The 20369-nt window shown below is 37.3% G+C and overlaps 1 long non-coding RNA gene across 2 annotated transcripts in view; it reads left to right on the top strand.

The window, feature by feature from the left end:
• Positions 1-7715: 7715 nt before the first annotated feature.
• Positions 7716-20369, top strand: part of LOC129058746 (uncharacterized) — a 38707-nt gene continuing 26053 nt past the window's right edge. Inside the window, exons 1-2 of one of the 2 annotated variants that reach the window (XR_008524088.2) lie at positions 7721-7785; positions 15818-15882. This is a non-coding gene — a long non-coding RNA (uncharacterized LOC129058746). Of the gene's footprint in view, positions 7786-15817; positions 15883-20369 lie in introns of both variants that reach the window. The other variant, XR_008524087.2, reaches the window with a different exon arrangement.

Genomic DNA, 20369 nt, shown 5'->3' with positions numbered 1-20369 from the left:
GTCTAGCTATCATACGGACCAACCATTATGGCAAATTTGGACCCAAGTCCCCACACCCATGAATTCATTCATTTAGTTGACTTATTTTAAAATATTTTTGAGTGCTTTCTATGTTCAAAGCACTTCTGTTCTAGATATTAGTGATATGGGAATAAACAAAGCAGATAAGATTGATATTTTGAATAGAACTTACATTATAACAGCACTAAGTTACTATTCTTTTACATTTATCCAATATTCCATAAGGTTGTGTAGCTCATGACCATTTTCCAATTCTTAGCAAATTAGTGTCTGAAAAAGTCTCTTCATGTCCTTGTCCTTGTCTTTCCATCCATCTTTCATCTGTCAGAATAATTTATTATATATGTGTATAATGAAAGAAAACAGAAGCAGATTTTAAGACTGTGACTTATGAAGTAGCATATCTCAGGCAAAGTATATCTCATAACTTGGGCAGAACGAGGGAATGCTAATACGTTATCAACATAGGATAGTGGAAAAGAAGGGGGAGTTGGGCCTCTAAAAATCTATGGGTGGCTGTGGATTGGACTTGGGGTTAGACGGATTGATTTCTTTCAAGTCTCAGGGAATTTTGTATGTGGAAAAAAAACTCAGTACCATTTGTATCTTGTTTAATGCCTATTTTTGAATTTATTTTAAAACTCTTTAAAATATAAAACCATTATTATTACTGCAAATTAGAAGTTGAAAAAAATATAGCCCAAGGACCAAATCTAGCCTGCTGCTTATTTTTGTAAATAAAGTTTTATCAGGACACACCATGCCCATTCATTTAGGTATTATCTATGGTTTCCTTCATGCTACAAAAATAGAGTTGAGTAATTGTGACAGAGACAGTCTGGCCTGCAAGTCTAAAATATTTACTATTTGGCCCTTTTTAGACTAAGTTTGCTGACTTCTGGTTTAAATATTTTCACATTGCTGACCCAGCTACTATGAAAATACTTATGGTTTTGTCAAAATAAGTATCCCAACCTATAAAAATTAATTACATATTTAATCCCTTTCTTTGATTGTAATTAAATCTGTGAAACTTAATATATCTTACGCTCTTAAATATTTTAAACATGTCTCCAAACAAACCAAACATGAAAAATTTCACAATGATTACAAAATATCAGTGATTACAAAACATGTAAAAACTTACACTAAAAGTGTTTATGAAAGTTCTAATACCATGGAATGGATTTGCATTTGTTTCTTCATTATCTCTCTATTCATTTCTTAAATTTTAATTTTATACCTTTCTCAACACTGCCTTCCTGGTTGCTATAACTAAGAAGATACTATTTCTAGGGTTGCAGTAATCATCCTAGTTGTACTAATATTATCAGGCATAAAGAAAAAAAATGGAGACCAGTTCAGGCTGCAGGATTGGAACTGATTCTTGCAGAGACAATAATTGATTGTATGAGCCAATTTAAATGAAACTCAAGTCTATGATCATTAGGATGAAACCTTTTTTTAACGGTTAAGTTTCATACTTGGTGGTTAATAATGGGAATTCTAAAATCCTTTACTTTTTACTTTTTTTGGAATTTGGAGTCTTCCCTGCCTATAATTGGGTATTGTGCTGCCATTGTGATATGTTTATCTGGTTTTAGCACTACTGGAATCAAATTATATATCACGTAAGTATTTGATTTTAATAAGTAGTCACCCAGAGGTTTTCTCCACAGACAATGAGGGATCAAATTTGCTCAGTTAATTCTCTTCTTTGGGATTTTGTTTTAATTATTCATTGTGTAACACACTGTGAGCTCCTCTTTTTAATTTCTGTTGTGTATGATCTCTGGGACTGACCAACTGATAGTTTTTTTTCCCACTTGGTTATTATCTGTGACTACTGGTGTTAAGCAGTCCTGTCCTGTTGTTGGTACTGTGAGCTTTTCTGGATCTATTTGACTTATTCATGGCTTCCTGTGTTCACTCCTTCCTGTACACACAGATAAAAACAAGTATATCACTATGATTTAAAAACACACACATATATATATGGAAATAATTAAGAGCTCAAGTACATCAACATTTCACTATTTGTTAAAATAAATAAAATGCTATCTTTGTGTTACAATTACTTTTATACACTTTTGAAATGAACTTTTCTCTTTTCAGTGCCATAATGAATTCTACCTTTCACAGATTCAACTATTCTAATTAGCCATAATAATTATCATATTTTTGTTTGCTTTGAATGTTTGAATTATCACACCTCGTGAGTAGTAGCACTTCAGCTGTATTTGTTGTCTTTCTGGCACATCCCCTGGCATCCTAGAAAAAATGCTGATCTATAACTACAAGACATATCCTTGCCATCCTAATTTTTCCTACCCTAAAACATGAAGTCAGGTGCTTTTTATGAAGTCCTGGTTCCTATGAGTGTGATTTGAAAACATAATCCGTGCTTTATGAGTGCTCCTGATGAACATTGTGCATGCAAGTGCTGCTGTTGCTGCAGGTGGAATGATTTTAGTGGCAGGGCTGGGAAAAACTTTAAGAGTCTGAGCTTATATCACATTTTTTCTCAATTAAAAAATTTTAATTATATGTTTTCATGCTGCATTCACATGAAAAATAAAACTGCACAAATAGGTTTTGTAAACCATGGATGATTTCTGTCCAGTACCAATATTTTCTGAGATTAGCTATGATTGAATCTGTAGTATTGGTTTCCCCAGCAGCCCTTTCTCCTTTCTTTGTTAATAGTACTTCAATTTTTCATTCTGGGACTTCTCTCCCCTCCTCCCTTGCTTTTCTGATGAGGTGGTCATGTTCGCTATCCTCGCTTTCTCAGACACATCCCATCTTCTCAGAATTTCAGATATTCACTGATTGGACATTAACACAAAGCACTGACATGAGTCTTTCCGATGGCTGTCTCCTAAAAGCTAAAAAAGATAATCTTTTAATACCTATTTCCTAATTTCCTGGAGCATCTCTGATCCTATTCTTTCCAAAGCCTGAATGTTCACTTTTTCTTTAGATTTTCTAATTTATTTTTTATTGTTAATGATTATTATGATAATTATTACTTTGCTTAAGTTAACTGGGGTCCATTTCTGTCACCTCCCACCAAAGAATCCTAACTGAGACACTCATTTTAGTGGATGGGTATGTGGATGTCCGTAGCTTATACTGTAACCATGGCAAGTGATTTTGAAAATCATTTGCATGATGCCATCATCAGTTCATTGAAAGAAGATTTCAGTCAATGACGAGGTGTGTGGGAAAAATGTGGGTTATTTTTATTCACAAAACATGTTGTCTTTTTTTTTTTGGAAGCTCACTTTGCTTTTCTATGTGTTTTATATACTTTTCTATGTGTTTTCTCGGAATTATTTATTTTTGTATGAAAATGATAGATTGCTCATAGTTTGTCATTTTCACAAAGAGAAAGCATAAGGCCATCTTTGAGGGAAAGGCCTGCGTAACTTCATCACCCTGGCCCTAAGGTTATCTGAGGTTGCGTATCCTGTATATATAACATAATTACTCAGCCTCTGTCTTCATGGGGGGGAAAAGGCCAGAGGTACTTTTGGGTTGTTTTCTTTGATGTCTTGGGATGGTTACTGACAATGGCTTTAGGCCATCAAGTGTTTGAACTTGTTTGAGTTGAACTATATGACTCCTACCAGCAAGGGTTCTGTGTTTTTCCCATTTGTGAAGTGCTATTTTTATTTCCTGTGTTCTGTAGACAATAATAACTGACCTTGAATTTTACTGGGCTAAAGTGCTAGGTAAACAGTAAATAATCGTAGTGACTCCATGAGATCACTGTCTAAGTTGGGTACATTTTGCATTCTTCAACACTCCATTGTTGGTTCAGGTTTTCTTTGGTTTTTTTTTTTGTTGTTTGTTTTTGTTTGTTTGTTTGTTTGTTTTTTGACAGAGTCTCGCTATGTTGCCCAGACTGGACTGCAGTGATGTGATCTCGGCTCACTGCAACCTCCATCTCCCAGGTTCAAGCTATTCTTGTGCCTCAGTTTCTTGAGTAGCTGGGATTACAGGTGTGTGCCACCCTGTCCTGCTAATTTTTGTAGTTTTAGTAGAGATGGGGTTTTACCATGTTGGCCAGGCTGGTCTCAAACTCCTGACCTCAAGGATCTGCCTGCCCCGGCCTCCCAAAGAGCCGAGATTACAGGCAAGAGCCATGGCATCTGGCTAGTTTTTGGTTTTTAAATTGCCTGACTTAATCTTCAGATTATAGTAAATGATTCCAAAGCATAGCTACAATAGTAGCTACCATTTATTGAGTATAGTGCCAGACACTGTAGTAGGTGCTTTGTAAAAAGTGTGTTTTATATTAACCAAAATCTTGGGTGGATATTGATGTGGTAACACTTATAGACAAAGGAACCGGGATTTGAAGTTCTGTGATTTGATAAAAGTTTTATCAAAAATTCCCATGTTCTACATTTTGATATTTATTCAAATGAAGTATGCCCTGGTCCTGCATATTTGTACAGAGATATTACAGTATGTCTGTGCTTCTCTAGTGGGTGCGTACTTGCTGAAAGCCAATACTGTAAGTGAATCCAATTTTTCTAGGAACTCAGTTTTTAAAGGGTTTCTGTTGCCTGCAACTTTTTAGGAGTGCACTGGTACGATCACGGCTCACTACAGACTTGACCTTCCAGGCACAAGTGATCCTTCCACCTCAGTCTCCCAAGTAACTGGGACCACAGGTGCGTGCCACCACACCTGGGTAATTTTTGCATTTTTTTGTAGAGAATCTCACCACGTTGCCAAGGCTTGTCTTGAACTCCTGGGCTCAAGCGATCTTCCCACCATGGCTTCCCAAAGTGCAAGGATTACAGGTGTGGGCTACTGTGCCCAACTGGCCTGCAATTTCTGATCCACTACTGTCTCCCAGATATTTTCCTTTTCATTATGTATGAGTTAGATAGGAGAGAGAAGACAAAATAAACAAAGGCTGGGAATGATAGTCCTAAGAACTAGATGCACACTAAAAAACTCCACTTAGTCTTCTTCTCTAAGTGGAGTCATAAAATATGCATTATAGTCATAAAATATTGGAGTTGGAAAGTATCATTTTCTTGAACCCTCTATTTACTTAATGCCTTTAATCTCACAGCTTGTAAGTAGTGGTTCAAATTCTAAGCCGCAAGTTTTCTTACTTGATCTAGAAATCTTTCCACTACTTAACCATGGCTGGCCTTCTTAAGGGCCTGGAGAAGATTCACTCAAACACATGTCATATTGAACACGATTTAAATAAGCACTTTGTTATTTCTGTAGGTGAGTGACCTTAACCTCTTCTCAACAGAGAAGCCTACTTGGCAAAAGAAATAAAAGCCTTGACAAATAATGGGATAAAAACAACACATATGCCTACTTAGCCCTTGTTTCAATCATTTTCAAATCCCAAACTTTTTACCCGCTTATTCTTTTTTCCACATCCAGCATCCAATACCTTCTCCAAGCCAGAAATCTGAATGTTACCCTTGATTTCTCCCTCTTTTTATTTCCTTTAGTCAATCACCCAGCTGGTTTTGTCACCATATCATTTGAATATGACAATTTTTATTTCTTCCTACTGCTACCACCACAGTTCAGTGCACCATCATCTCCTCACCTCAGTGATGGGATTGCTGCAACAATATTCTAGCTGTACCTAAAAGGAAATACCTCATGTTGTCTATGCATAACCACACCTCTTGGAGCCATGGGCTTTTGGGGATGACTTGGGTCCTAGAGGGCATAGAGCAGAGTGAAATTGGCTGATAATGGGTTGCCACAGAACTGGTGAAGAGTACAGATTGGCACAGTTTGTTTCAGTGCCAGGCTAGAGTTGTCACTGGAACTCTTTGAACCAAGGATGAGAGATTAAATTATTAAACAGGAAATTCAGCTAGCTTTGGACTCTAGGCATAACAGAATAGTGCTTCATGCTTTAGAGGCTGGATGAAGGTATTAAGAGATCAATGGGAGGTCAGCAATAGACGAGAAAAAAACAAAATAAAATTGGAGAAGTAAGATGGTTACTTTCCTAATACCCAGTTCTAAGTAGGACATATTTGTTGAATTGTATATAGACTGTAGTCTTGTTTATGTGATATCAAGGTCTTCCCACGTTGAGAGCTGGCTCAAAGTGGCTAGGCCAGTATAGACATTTAGGAGCCAAGGGCTTGAAGCCTGAGTATCAGCACTATGAGTTTAGTAAGTTCTTTGATTATACCTTTTCCTTAGCTAGAGATTAAAAAGTGGCCTTGTTATACCCAAACAGGTTCGGTCATGCTTAATTTGGACTGTCCAAAGGCAGAATAAAAAATTAGTAACAAAGATACAGATAGCCAGATTAGGTGAGATTTTTAAAAAGATAAAATGGAAGACGGCAGCTTTATATGAAAAAGACTTTGTTAGCAAAGAGATCAGCCACTACAAGTGAAACTGAATGTTAGATGGAATCCACAAGGCTAAGGCTGAGGCTGATGGGTTTTGCTAAATCACTATGGGATTATATTTACCAAAAGTACCAATTCATTGTGTAGTAAAGAGGGTCTTGCTGGACAAGCATAAACAGTGGATTCCCTATCAAATAGCACACTTAGCCTGGGAGAGAAACTGTATGAGTCTTTCATAGCCAAGATGAAACAGTGTTTCATTGAAAACATTCTCACTTTAAGCTCACAGGTATCCTGATTTCTAAATTGGTTTCAATTAAATATATTTTTTTCCTTCTAAAAAAACAACATACACCTTTAATCTCTTCTAACTATTGGCAGATCTGTGATGCTGTAGCACTCCACACCTTCCCAGTGGCTGCAATTACACACATCAAGTTTCAGAATGAACGACAAGGTAAGATTCTGGAGGTAAAAGGCTACCACTTATGGTCCCCATTTTGCTCTCATGTGTCACAGCCTTTTATTGTCAGGAGTTATTTAGAGAAACAGTCACCGGCTAACAAAACCATCTGTTAGTTAACAACAGCAAAATATGAGGCTATTTCAAAATGGCATGGGGCATTTCAAGTTAAGGGAGAGGGGTGCCAACTATTTTTTCCCTTTAGTCTTTCCTTGTTAAAGAAGAATGCATTTGTTATCAAAGCCAGTTTGGCTAATGTGCTTTCACCTCATACGTATCTAGAAATCAAAGCTGCCTAGAGAGTTATTTGAGGGTATGTTCCCCCTTTGGAGCCCATCTTGCTCCAGCCATGCTAATAAGAATTTCATGTGTGTGTCAAGAAAACAATATAGCCTTTATGCCATTCAACCAACACGTCCTACTCAGAACATGGTAGATGTTGGGAAAGCAAAAACGGTCTCTCTGGACAGATTTGGTAAAATTCTTCACCTTTGTACTACTCCATTACTTCTCCCAGCCAGGGGACGAGGGGTGGTAGATGAAGAATCTCTGTACTGCTTTTCCCTCAGCCAGATAGTTTCCCAAATCAGCTAAATATAACTCCATTTATTGTCATGCTAAAACGTTCTATTTAGCTGTGTTTAACTGGATATCATGGTTTCATGGGCCGACCTTTCACTTCTGGGAAGTCTTTTTAAATTCAATCCCCAGCAAAGGAAAATCCGTCCAATTCGTTGGCTGTGAAAGGTCACAAGTGAGATGTGTTTTGATGGTATCTGCCTATGGCTTAATTCTCAGTAAACCTGAGCACTAACTGGGCCTCAATTGTCCTTTGTCTTGGGAATCTGAGTTCTAAGAAGCCTGGGAGAGCTGAGTGGGAGACATGGGCTGAGTTGCTGGCATCAGGAAAGGGTACACAAAGGTACCAGCTGAAAGGTGAGGTTTATGGTGCTAAGTTAGGTCAACTCTGCCTTCTTTCTGAGCTGATCGGGGATTCAGACAAAATATATAGTTTCTCTTCTTGTTTCATTTGATCTCTTTAAGAGGGACATTTCCCACTTTCTGGGAGGCAAAGAGGGCTTAGGTGAGGTAGGTAAGGAACTAGAAGTGTGTGAACCAGTCAAGAGGAAATTGGAGTATCTGAACATTTAGCCATTTCAGGGTCCAGAATTTCAAGTTTGAATATTTCCCTTTCAGGACCTCTTTCTCTTCACAGTCCAGTAGCACTTCAATCTATTCTGGGCTTTCCTCGCCATCATCATGATGCTAATTTTTTACTGAATTAAAATACCTTCAAAAATCTTATCAAAGAACCTCCCACTTAAAAAAAAAACCTCATGTTTTACCAAGCAAAGGTAGGAGTTTTGTCAGACATAGGAACGAGCACAGATTGTATGACAAAGACACCAAAAGCAGTCGCAACAAAAGCAAAAATTGACAAGTGGGATCTAATTAAACTTAAGAGCTTCTGCACAGCAAAAGAAACTATCAACAGAGTAAACTGACAACCTACAGAACGGGAGAAAATATTTGCAAACTATGCATCTGACAAAGGTCTAATATCCAGCATCTACAAGGAACTTAAACAGATTTATAAAAGAAAAGCAAACAACCCCATTAAAAAGTGGGCAAAGGACGTGAACAGACATTTCTCAAAAGAAGACATACATGCGGCCAATAAGCATATGAAAAAAAGCTTCAGTATCACTGATAATTAGAGAAATGCAAATAAAAACCACAATGAGATACCATCTCACACCAGTTAGAATGGCTATTATTAAACAGTCAAAAAATATGGATGCTGGTGAGGTTGCAGAGAAAAGGGAACACTTATACACTGTTGGTGGGAGTGTAAATTAGTTCAACCATTGTGGAAAGCAGTATGATGATTCCTCAGAGAATTAAAAACAGAACTACCATTTGACCCAGCAATCCCATTACTGGGTCTATACCCAGAGGAATATAAATCATCCTATCATAAAGAAACATGCACCTGAATGTTCATTGTAGCACTACTCACAATAACAAAGTCATGGAATCAACCTAAATGCCCATCAGTGACAGATTGGATAAAGAAAATGTGGTACATACACACCATGGAATATTATGCAGCCATAAAAAAGAATGAGTTCATGTCTTTTGCAGAAACATGGATGGAGCTGGAGGCTATTATCCTTAGCAAACTAACGCAGGAGCAGAAAACCAAATACCACATGTTCTCACTTATAAGTGGGAGCTAAATGATGAAAATTTATGAACACTAAGAAGGAAACAACAGCCACTGGGGTCTACTTGAGGGTGGAGGGTGCGAGGAGGGAGAGGAGCAGAAAAGATAACTATTGGGTACTGAGCTTAATACCTGAGTGATGAAATAATCTGTACAACAAACCCCCATGACATGTGTTTACCTCTGTAAAAAACCTTCATATGTACCCCCAAACCTAAAAGAAAAGTTTAAAAAAATACATTCAAAAAAAGGGAGTTTTGTCAGAGATTTTTGAAGAGTTCAGTATATGAGGTATTGGGTGAAGGTTCCGTATTTTTTTTTTGCTTTTATTCTATTTCAAAGTTTTAGTGACTCTATGCCATAATCTTTCAATCAATAAGGGTAATATCTGGCTTTTTCCTACTTAGAAAGAAGCTGAGAGGGCAGTCTGTCCTTCCCATCACTCCATTCCTTTATTACAAACACAAACTATGCTCGAATCCAGAAAGTATTCAATGATTCTTGAAAATTACTTGAAAGTTTGTACTTCCATGTCTATGTTTATGTTGCTTCCTCTTCCTGGGACATCTTCATTTTCTCATCAAAATTCTATTCATGCATAAAGGCCAAAATGTCACTTCTTTCTGTAAAGCCTTCAAAAGCTTTCACTTACCTTACATTGTCTCTTCTCTCAAATCCATTCTCCCATGTATTGAGGGGACCTTAATGCATTAGAATTCCCAATTGGAATTCTAATGGGGACTTCCAACTGGGACTCCTCATCCCTAGTGGCCATAGCCCATCCTCTAGATGGAACTGTCACTTGCTAATAACTTATAAGCCATGCCTCAGTTTGTGACTCCCTTCGAATACCATGTCCTTGATTCTCTGTCTGTTCTTTAAGATCAACTGCTTCAACCAGATGAAGTCTCTCTAGTACTGGGCTCAAATTATTTTGAGAGGGTCTCTGCTCTGACATAGCTTGTTTTTTCTCCATGCTGATTCTGTCTTGTTAAGGGTCAATGTATCTTGTTTATGAGAGATAGGCATAAAAGTAGAAACCTGTCAATGTAGATTTTTCAAATTAAAATATATTCATGCTATCTAGTTCTTAGATATGCTATGAACTCCTCAGAGGCTGGAATCATGTCTTAATCATTAATCATCTCTGTATTCCCAATATTTAGTATAGTATCTGACAGCAGGCATGCAATTTATTTTTGTTGAGTGAATGAATAAGGCAATGCAGGTTGTTTTGAAAGCCATCAATATATCTCAGCATTGCAGATCCATCACTCATTTAGCAAGCATTTTTTGAGAAGTTGCTTTTATGTGCAAGCACTATATTAGATGCCATGGAAATCTGAAATAGCCTTAATGCTACTAATAATCACAACTACCACTAATAATTGCAACCACACAACAATAACCAACATATGTTGCATACTTATTAGATTACAAGAACTGTGCTAATTGCTTCATAAGCATTCTTTTAACTCTCACGACAACTCTGAGTCAAGCATATTATTATTATTCCCATTTACAGAGAGAGAACTGATTTTCAGAAAGGCTAAGTAAATGAAAACAAGTTGGGAATATGACGTTTACCCAATAGAGTTAGGGAGATACAAGAGTCATCTGGAATGTCTTAAGTGTCACAAGGAAATACATTTGCAGTTCTCAAATGTTGTTTGAAGAGCCCTTGAATGCTAAATTGATACAACTGGGGAATTGGAATTTACTGGGTAACCTTTATTTAACCTGCATATTATCACTAAAGAACTCTGCTTTCTTCGTTCATCCATCCATTCACCAAACATGAATGGCATGTCGGCAGTGTGCCAGGAACTGTACCAAGCATTGGGGGCAGGGTGTAGGGAACTGGGAGAGGTGAGACAAACATGTAAAGAGGTCATTATAATTCATAAATAAATGCTATAACAGTGATGGGAACATATTTCCAAAGAATATTTCCAACATTTCACCATTAAGTATGACATTTGTAGTAGGTGTTTGTGGTTATCTGCTATTAGGTTAAGAAAGGTCCTTTTATTTCTAGTTTGCTAAGAGTTGTTTTTTATTTTTCCTAAATCATAAATAACCGTGCATTTATTTCCTGTAATTTTTTTCTACATCTCTTCAAATGATATTTTTCACTTACAGAGATTATTTGTCCTCTTTTATTTATTGTGATACTTGCATTGTCTGAAATATAATATTTCTTAACATTAAACCAACCTTGCATTTTTGGGATGAACTGTAATGTTATAGACCTATTCAGATTTTATACCTTTTTTCTTTATTTAAAAAATTTTTTCATTCACTTTTGTTATGTATTTGTAGGAATATATCTATTTTACCTAAGTTTTTGAATGTATTGGCATAGTTATCACACTATTAATTTATCATTTTTAACTTATATAACATCAGTAGTTATGGCCTCATCATTTTTAGTATTGTTTATTTATTTGTTCTCTCTTTTTTCTCTTCATTAACATTATTAAAAAACTTCTCAATTTTATTAGTCTTTTCAATAACTACATTCTGGCTTTGTTTAAACCTAATTATTTTCTAATTTCGTAATATACATGTTTAACTTATTTAATTTTGAGCCTTTCTTTTTTTTTCTGTAGGCATGCAAAACATACATTTTCTTCCAAGAAATACCTTAGCTGCATCCCTCAAGTTTTGATGTTTATTTTTCATATATAATTTATTTTAAAATTATATAATAATATAATTTCCATTATGATTTCTTATTTTGCCATGAGTTATTTAAAATGTATTTTAAAATTTCCAATGAAATAGATTGTTATTATGTTCTTTTTGAAAAGTTATCTTTATTACATTGTGGGCTGAGGATGTGGTGTATAGAGAGTGTTTGAAATGTATTAGACTTGCTTTATAACCTAATGCATGGTTAATTTTGGTAAATAGCCCTCATGTGTTTGACAAGTAGTTTGATGCAGTGTTCTAAAAATATGTCCTTTGGATCAGGCTTGTTATTTTGTGTTGTTCAAATCTATACCCTTGCTGTTTTTGGATTGTTTGATCCATCAATTACTGAGAGAAGTGTGTTAAAGTGTATGAACATATAACCTTCCCTTAACTGATATCTCAATTTTGTATTTATACATTTTGAAGCCATAACACATACCTAAGAGTTTAAAATTGTTATATGTTCCTTGTGAATTGAAGCTTTTATTACTATGTAGTGACCATTCTTATTTCTAATAGTGCTTTTTAGCACTATTAGACCTTAAAGTCTATTTTACATGATATTAATGTAGGTTCACCACCTTCTTTTGGTTCATATTTCTCAGAAGGAAGTATTTCCAAAAGGTTAACAGTCATTAATGCTGGGTGATGAGATAAAAAGTAGTTGTTATTTTCTTTCTGCTTTTCAGTATTTTCAAAAATTTCTTTAATAAGCATATACTATTTTCACAATAAGAAAAACTACATTTTAAAAATTTAATTTAAAAAATGATTAAGAGTCCAGAGAGATCCTCCTTTTTGATCAAGCTTAGTATGTGGGGTCTAGATTCTCATGTAACAGTTTATATGTCATAAAAGTAGCTCTTACCACTGAAACTTTTTAAAAATTAATTTCTATTTTTATTGCAATAGTTTTTGGGGGTACAGGTGGTTTTTGGTTACATGGATAAGTTCCTTAGTGGTGATTTCTGAGATTTTGGTGCACCTGAGCAGTGTTCACTGAGCCCAATGTGTAGTCTTTTATCCTTCAACCCCTCCGACCCTTATTCCTGAGTCCCCAAAGTCCATTGTATCATTCTTATGCCTTTGCGTCCTCATAGCTTAGCTCCCATGTATAAACCAGAACATATGCTATTTGCTTTTCCATTCCTGAGTTACTTCACTTAGGATAATGGCCTCCAGTTCCATCCAAGCTGCTGCAAAAGACATTATTTCATTCCTTTTTATGGCAGGGTAGTATTCTATGGTTTATATGTACCAGATTTTCTTTATTTACTTGTTGGTTGATAGGCACTTAGGATGGTTCCATATCTTTGATACTGAGAGCTGGGCTGCTATAAACATGCATGTGCATGTGTCTTTTTTGTGTAATGACTTATTTTCCTCTGGATAGATACCCAGTAGTGGGATTGCTGGATAGAATGGTAGTTCTACTTTTAGTTCCTTAAGGAATTTTCATACTGACTTCCACGGTGATTGTACTAGTTTACATTCCCCCCAGCAGTGTAAAAGTGTTCCCTTTTCACCACATCTGTGCCAACATCCATTGTTTTTGACTTTTTAATTATGGTCCATTCTTGCAGGAGTAAGGTGGTATCTCATTGTGGTTTTGATTTGCATTTCCCTGATAATTAGTGATTTTGAGCATTTTTTCATATGTTGGCTGTTTGTATATCTTCTTTGAGAATTGTCTATTCATGTCCTTTGCCCACTTTTTGATGAGATCATGTTTTTTTTTTTTTTTTTCTTGATGATTTGTTTGAATTACTTGTAGATTCTGCATAGGAGTCCTTTGGTGGATGCATAGTTTGTGAGTATTTTCTCCTGTTCTGTGTGTTGTCTGTTTGCTGATTATTTCTTTTGCTGAAGCACTGAAACTTTTTGAGGTCTTTCTTGATAAGTAATATTCTATTCTACCTACTGCATTATGTATTATCAAGGATGATGAAATGTGATGTCTTACCTAACACTTGCTGGCAGAGATAGTGACCCCCCCTTCTACGTTTTCACTCCTTTTCTGGGTTTCTGGTTTTTGAGTACTCATCACTCTACCTCGTGGACATAAAGTTGCTTGGGGGCAGGAATCTCTGGCTTGCTGAGGGGGGTCCAGGTTGTAAGCCAGCAAGGTCCATCAGACAGGAAGCAAGGTCCAGCCTCAGGGCGTTGGTAGATGTGTGGGGTTTCAGAGCCGGGCTCCCAGGCTGGACTCAGTACCTTTGGCACCTGGTGTCAGGGGACAAGGAGTGCTAGCTGATGTCATCAGGTCAAGTCAGTGTTTACTAAATGGAAACATATTCATAAATACCAATTCTTTAATAACCCTGTAATGGATACATTGTTGTCCCTTATGACAAATTGTATGGATAGGCTTGCTCTGCTTTTTCCCACCCCTTCTGGCGTGCCTTCTTCATCTGCAGAGGCTGTACATGTAGCAGTGATATTTTCCACAAGCCCTTGCAGCTGTGAGGTTGGATGCAATTCCAATTTTACCACTTGTACTCTCACAAGACTTGGGTTAGTAATAAAGTTGAATATCGGGAGAGAGATTCAGCATGAGGCATCCATCTTGCTAGTAAGGAAGATGCCAGAGGTAAGTGGTTGTCTCAGAAAACAGCAGAGGCCTATTTACCTAACCCTTCTAATGCTTTGGAAAGTGACTCAGTGATAAATTTCTTCTTATTTTAATTAGTTAGCAAGGATTTTGTTTTCTGTAGTTCTGATCTGACAAATAGATCCATTGCACACAAGAGAAAACAGACTTGGAGATGGGAAGCGACTTGCCCAAGATCTCACTGCTAATGAGAGTCAGAGCTGGACTGTGAGCCTAGGCCCTCCAATGCCAAAATAGCGCTCCTTCGGCAGCAGGACAAGTGACAGTCTCAGAGATCAGGCTATAGACACCCCCAGGGTCACTGAGATGCTATTAAGAAATCACACGTCAGCTTGGTGCGGTGGCTCATGCTCATAATCCCAGCACTTTGGGAAGTCCAGGTGGGCAGATCACTTGAGGCCAGGAGTTCGAACCCAGCCTGGCCAACATAGCAAAACCCCATCTCTACTAAAAACAAAAAATTAACTGAGAGTGGTGGTGTGCACCTGTAGTCCCAACTACTCTGGATGCTGAGGCATGAGAATCGCTTGAACCAGGGAGGCAGAGGTTGCAGTGACCCGAGATTGTGCCACTGTACTTCAGCCTGGGTGACAGAGCAAGACTGTCTAAAAAAAAAAGAAATCACACATGCAGATCCAAGGTCTTGGTGCCACAATGATGCTTTTGATGACAATATCTAATAAGGGCTGCTGCCACTCAGCGCAGGCCTGGGCTAGAAGATGGCTCCCCACCAATCCCACCCCTATTACTGTCTCTTTTTTTGTGGTCCTTTTGGCCTTTATTCTAAATGTATTACTTGCTCTCTTGTATTTCTGGGTTAGTATTGAGACCCCACACAGATCTGTTTGCTCATTCAGTCATGTTCATGTCGCAGTGTTTGCTTCTTTACTGAGCTTAGAATATTTTATCGCTTCTGCAAAACTTTTTAAGGGTGAAGGAGGGAATGATGAACCAGTAGGTTCAGGCAGAGAAGCAAATACTGAACTATAATGATCAGATTATTCATCCCGTCTCCTACTAAGCTATCTATTGTAGATGTCCTGTCCATCTTAGTCCATTGTTGCCTCATTTATGGCTCTCCTCATAATTTGTAATTCTTTTATTTTTTTTCTTTTGGTTCATTTGTTTTACTTTACTGTTTTCATACTAGGAAATAAAGTTCATGAGGTCAGGGTACAAGTCAATCTCTGTCAGGGCTGTTGTATCTGCAGCCCGTAGTTCAATTCTAGCACAAAGTAGGCATTTGAAAACATTTACTGAATGAATGAATGAATGCATGAATAGCAGAGACCATGTTTATCTTTTCATCTTTGTATTTTGGCATCCAGTTCAGAGCCCAACATGTAGAGGTTACTGATTCATTTTATTGAAAAAGAAGCTGTAATATGTATGACCTCCTTTTATGAATAAAAATTTCACTTTTTTCTCTTTAGTGTCTTCAAAACTGGAAGCTTTGGGTCACCATTCACTTGCGATATATTCAGCAACTATCAGTACAGTGAGTTGATTCAAAGATAAATAAGAAACACACCTTTCACAGCTTTAACTTTAGTAAAGAATTCAGCACATCATATATCTTTAATATATTTTATAATGGATGAATAAATGAACAAATAAATGCTAAATTTCTGAGGATTGATATTACCCACAGAAAAAAAAATCTGCATTGTTGGGCAACAGGATAATTTCAGCTATGCTGCATTGATTGAATATACTGGATATTGTCTACATAAGACAATATTTCCTGGATGGCTTTCTCTCTGGTTGTTTCTCCTTTGGCTGGTGTTACAGAATAGATTCCGTAACACCTTTGTCTCCGAGCTTTGTTGGTGGGTGAGCAATGCCTATGGACACCACTCCCAGAGCTGAGACACTGGCAGAAGAGAGTAGAGAATAGGATAATGAGAAAGCAAGAAGAAGGGAAAAAAGGGAAATGGGAGAGGTCAGGTGATGCGAGCAAAGAAAAGAATGGAGGAAAAGGAAGAAACAAAATCAATAATGTTTATGATGCCTGCTAGTTATTGAATGCCTATCATAGAGGTTCCATGTTGTGTTCAACACATGTGTTATCTCTAATCTTTACAACCCACCCAGCAAGGTCAGGAACATTTATTGTTTTCATTGTGTAGATGAGCAGATAGGTTCAGTGAGGTTAATAAGTAACTTGACCAGCTGCACACTGCTAAGAGGGACAGCCAGGATTTGCTCTCAGGAGTATCTGGCTCAAATCCATAGTGTGATCCCTTGGTGAGGAATGACAAAGATCTTCTAACAGGGCCCTGCAGGCCTCCCATAGGACATTTGGATTATAGATTGTCAAACACCTACTCTAGGTGGAATATCTAGATCTCAACACTTTAAAGTATATCTGTTTATCTGCTAATTCATACATACACACACACACTCACACACACACACAATCAAACAGGAAAAAGAAAAGAAAAATGGATTAATTGGATTTATTTCTGTGTACAATTCGACCAAAATCTTCTGGAATAAACACTTAGCAGAAAAGAGGACTAATGGATGACAAATGGCCAGCATTCTCAAACGCCATAATTCCAGAAGTAAAGAAAAACCCTCTAACTCCACCCTCACCCCCCACATATAGTGAGTAAACAAAGTCACATAGACCAAAAAAGCAACAGGAAAATAACAACAAAAAAAAGTTGAGGGGCCATGAAAATACTGTCTGAATATCCTTTCCCCAAAGGGTTGAGGTCAGGCATATGGTTCTATTCACGAAACCCTAAACAAAGGACTTGGGCTATTTTATGCACTGATCATTATTGTTGCTTAAATTAAAGCACGATCAAAAAAGTGTAATGCAATGTTAATTTTAGTCACTGTAGCTAATTGAAAACATAGCAAGAGCTGTGACTATAGAAAATGGAGTGAGAACACTCAGATGCACGTCCAAATCTATCTTACCCCTTTTAAGCTGGGCAATAGCATATTTTCAAAACATGGCCATTATCCCCAGAGTCTGTACTTAAGTGCATCAGGAGAAATACTTGGCCTGGGAAAAAGGAAAAGCAGTTAACTCCCAGCTATCAGCAGACTTCGAAACTTCAAATTTAATTTGAAAACTCTCAATGGTTAATTTGTTCACATGAAAGACATTACATATATATATATAAAAATATATATATAAAAATATATATAAAATTCCTGTCAAGCCAAGGACTGAGTATTTTTTATCTTGCTGTTCGCTGTATGAAGCTCAGATCCTGGCATCTACATGACGCTCATCAATAATTGTTGGATGAATGAGTGAATAATTGTTGAAGACCTTTGTTTAATAAATGAGAACCCTGTTTTTCTTAAATGATTGACCTTCTTCCCCAGTGAAAGTGCAGATCAGTAAGATCTGAGGGAGAAAAGACAGCTCTTCTCTGACTTGGTACAGAAGTCTGAGTGGTGCGGAATGCAAGCAGGAATTTTTGTCTATTTCATTCCAGTGCCTAGAACAGTACCTGGCACATGTTAGTCCTCAATACACATTTGTTGAATTAATAAATAAATGCTTGGCATGGAGTTGGAAAGAGAGAATGAGTTAAGCAAAGGAGGCAAAGTGGAGAACACAAAACTTTACCATGTCGTTTTATTTCTCTGCTGAGAACTCTGCCGAGTTATCAATTCCCAAACATTCTAGGCATACTGTTATTTGATATAAGTACAAGAATCCCTTCCTCCCTTCCTTAAATCAGTATAATCTGCCTTGTGGGGATTAACCAGGTTTCTGTTTATTAATATGAGGGACTAGGGTGATGCTTTTAAAGGCATCAGTTCCAGCAACTTAGTGGAAGATGCTCTAGAACAATTTAGGATGCAGGGGAACATATTAGGGCAATCAGGCATTTTCATATCCTAGGAGAACAGTGTGTCCTTAAAAAGAATGCACATTAAGTTTCTGGGCTTTGTACTCTCAACTTCCACTACCTATTTACACCCATTGATTTTTCCTAGAAGAGGCTTATTCTACTCATTTTTCTTCAAACAAAAACACTTTACTGATTATCGAAGGCCAGTGACGCAGAGCATGTACATGAGAGGCCATGTTTAAGTAGCAATGAGAGAAATGTTCTTATGAAGGACGTTCCTAGGACGTGTCTTGAGTCTACACTTGACAATTAAATGGAGAGAAACTGACAAAAACAAGCTGGATGCACTTTAGCAGGATTAATTTGTATGGAGTTGAAAAAATGTCATTAACGTTCAATAGTTACCCTATATGGCATCTGACTTTTCTTCATAAAGCAACTGTGTGTGGTTCTGTGTATGTGGGTGGCATTTTTTGGCCTTTTCAGGCAAGTATGTGTATGTTGTTTTTCGTCTTCTCCTTTTGTTGTACATTTAGCCATCAATTTAAAGGGGTTGGGGGAAAGACTGTTGAAACAAAATTTATCATTTATTGTAATTTAGGCAAGTACCACATTTTCTGAATCCATTTTGAATTCAGTTCAAGTAATGGAAAGTTGGTAAATTTTGCGCAGAACCATAAATCTGAAAAACTGTCACAGAACTTATTCTTCCTCTATTGTTTCATGATCATACATGGGAGCCACAGTTATATACTTTTGAACACATCTCTTTTAAACAGAATTTCCACAACTGTGGTGCAAAGATACAGACAGCAATTTTCACATGGTAAGAAAGTATTCAGTGGGCCTTTGCATTTTGTTCTATCCCCAAAAACTATTTGAATGTGACTCTTTGACATCACTGGGTGAAGCTCTCAAGTGTTAGTGCACACAATGGGGCTCTCTTTAGTAACCAGGAGGAGGGGAAAAGTCAAGAGGGCAAGCAATAAAGCCAAGAGGGAATATAGTTTGTGAATGCAAAACTTACAGTAGAACTTTAGACAGGAAAAAAGTTGACGATGCAAGTTAAAGCTGGCCCCAGGCAGCAATAACTTACTGAAGTGGCATTTATTTGGCTGATAACCCAAGGTCTTGCTGAACTTGCTAGTACAACAGAGGTAATCTTTATGGAAGAATGAATTACAATAGCAGCTTGCAGTAACATTATTTGATCTTTCCATTATTTAGAATGACCTTGTAAGCTCCCCCAAAGCTGCAAGTTTCAACTTTCTGCTGTGACTTTGAAACTGAAACAGGAATTCTCCTACCTATCCTAAAAGATTTTTTTCAGTAGGTTTGCAGTATGGCTTCACCTGCAGAAGAGCGAGTGATAAAGATCTAACATGCGATTTGATCACAGTGTAACTGAGCTGAAAGTAGGTTGAGTAAATAATTTATACTCTGAGAAGTAAAGTGACTTGCTCAAGGTCATACAGCCAGGTGATCTGCTTCAGGTGCCATGTTGGTAGCTATTATTTGAGAGCTAATTAAGCAGGCTGAGATCCAGAAGGCCCAAGGTGGAAGAGGATTATAAGATCACAATGCTTTATGAGAAGCATAGGTGCCATGAGAGCAAGAAAGAAGAATGTTGACTTCTTTGAAAAGACTAGTTTTTCTTTCATTTTGTTTCCTTCCCTAATGGGAATGATATTAATGAGCATTAAATAAATTTGTAGCTAAACGTTAGAAATTTATTTAAAGTGCACTAAGAATCTTCAATATATAGACAAATGTTTGTTTAGAATGGAGAAGTTTTGGCGGGGCGCAGTGGCTTACGCCTGCAATCCCAGCATTTTGGGAGGCCGAAGCTGGTGAATCACGAGGTCAGGAGTTCAAGACCAGCCTGGCCAAGATGGTGAAACCCTATCTCTACTAAAAATACAAAAAAAAAAGTAGCTGGGTGTGGTGGTGGGCACCTGTGATCCCAGCTACTTGGGAGGCTGAGGCAGAGAACTGCTTGAACCCAGGAGCGGGAGGTTGCAGTGAGCCGAGATCACACCACTGCACTCCAACCTGGGCAACAGAACAAGATTCCATCTAAAATAAATAAATAGATAAATAAATAATGGAGAAGTTTTTTGTGGGAGTTGGGGGAGGGATTAAGCTTCATCATTAAGTTTAA

The sequence above is a fragment of the Pongo abelii genome, chromosome 2 (assembly GCF_028885655.2).
Source record: "Pongo abelii isolate AG06213 chromosome 2, NHGRI_mPonAbe1-v2.0_pri, whole genome shotgun sequence".
Lineage (NCBI taxonomy): Eukaryota > Metazoa > Chordata > Mammalia > Primates > Hominidae > Pongo > Pongo abelii.
This window is presented reverse-complemented; position numbering and strand designations above follow the sequence as displayed.